The sequence below is a fragment of the Salmo salar genome, chromosome 17 (genome assembly GCF_965601325.2).
Source record: "Salmo salar chromosome 17, fSalSal1, whole genome shotgun sequence".
Lineage (NCBI taxonomy): Eukaryota > Metazoa > Chordata > Actinopteri > Salmoniformes > Salmonidae > Salmo > Salmo salar.
The window spans coordinates 9,961,399-9,963,337 of record NC_138307.1 but is presented as its reverse complement, the minus strand read 5'-3'; positions in this window follow the sequence as shown (position 1 = coordinate 9,963,337).

Sequence of the window (1,939 nt, the reverse complement as noted above, 5' to 3'; positions counted from 1 at the left end):
TTTGTGTAATACTTGCCCACTGCCTACATTACGACAGCACTGGGTTGTTTGTCACGGCACACACCAAGAAGGCAGGGGACGACCCTGACACAGCTGATCTCTCTAACACACGGATCTGAGCAGTATCACCGTCAACGGTCTAATCAATAGTTTCTTACACCATAGAGAAACCCACATACTGCACCATCCTCTACTTTCTTTCCTGCCTGAAGCAAATGATCGTTGTGCTTGTTAGCACCTGCTTGTTCCTCACTGACTGCACCGAAACGTGTGCTTCCCCGTGTATGCATGAATGAATGGCAAGAAGCAGCTTGGTTATAATTGGCCTCTGCACCGAACTCCTTATTGCCTCTCGTAGCATGATAATTGAAGGTGGTGACAATGTAATGTGTATGATAGTGCGGTACTCAAAGCGGACGGCAGAAAGTAGCATTATACGTCACAGTTCATTTAGTCCCTCATCTACTGTGGAGGAAAATGTAGAATCTTCGGTGTGAGAAATGTGCTTTACAAATTAAATGAAATATTATTATTAAATGGAACGACATTACAATGCTCTTACTAATTTGTACAAGGCTAGACAGCGAAACAGTGACAATGTTCTGAAGACATGGTTAATAGGGGTCACGAATGGGTAGTCATATTACAACACAATTATACAGTAGTTGTAATTAGAGAAACCTAATAATGCAAAACTTTGAGAAAGAAATCTGAAATGAAGGTCTATTGCATTAGTATTGTCTGTAATAATGGAATTACAACATTGGAAATTGAGAGCGGCAGAATGATAATGAAACAGGTGCGTGGGTGGGTGCTTTGTCCACTTAGACGTCAACATGAATCGATGAAACCACTTCAGTGTTTTCCATTCTGCCCTAGCCTACATCTAACTGTGTGGAAGTTACAGAAATAGGAGATGCGGGGACATCTCCCTGTGATATCCATTTTCCAGGTGGTGGAATTAAGTTGAACAAGGTCCACATGGTACGTATCTGGTGGTGAATAATAAGAAAAATCCTAGCCGCTGGAGGTCACTGAAAAACTCAGAGACAGGATATTTCACAGCCTCCGTCACCCTGGGTCTCTCATTTAAACGTGGGGCACGGCTGTGTCGGGCATCCCTCTCTCCCTCGCTCCCTTCCTTCATCTCTTTCTCGCAGTGGGAGGTTGACTTAACTAGGCCCGTGTCTCACTTACAGACAAGCCTTAACTCCCCAACAAAAGAGGTTGGCATTTTAAGACTCATGAGGTCATTAAAAATACTATTATACATATTGTATTTGTCTATTACATATTTAGGTCAATTGAAAACAGAATGTTGAGTCTGCTGTTTCAGAAGCACTGTTTTTTGTCACAACTCTTTATTTGCATTTCACATGGGCAGAATATACAATCACTCTTCACAGAAGACCAATTAAGGTAGACCATCAAAAAAATTACCCATAATACCCCAATTCTGTTAAACATGTCTACCTGTTAGTTCAATGCCTTACACGTTCAAGATAAACATCAAATCAGGAGAAAAAAAAGCTGTATCATTATCACTATCGTTTAATTGAATCACTATCTTTTAATTTGAAAGATGAATTATGACATACTTGTTACATTATCCTCTTCACAAAGCCATAATTATAATGGCCAATTAATAAATAAAATCAAATCAAAATGAGAGTAAATTATTAGATATGTTTCTGAAATCTATTGACATTTCATAAATGCTGTATTTAAAAAAATAATGGTCTTCCCTTCAGTCTCTGCGCTGCCATTTCAGAAGAATAAATAAATAATCAATTGACAATAGACCCAGCTGAAAAAAAAGACCAAGTAGATGCTGTAAAGGTACTGTTAAGCTAATACTGAGTATGACTGGCAAAAGCCCATGGCACAAGAACCAAGAAACACTAGCCAACATAAATAAACACCCCCTCGTGTATTTCCT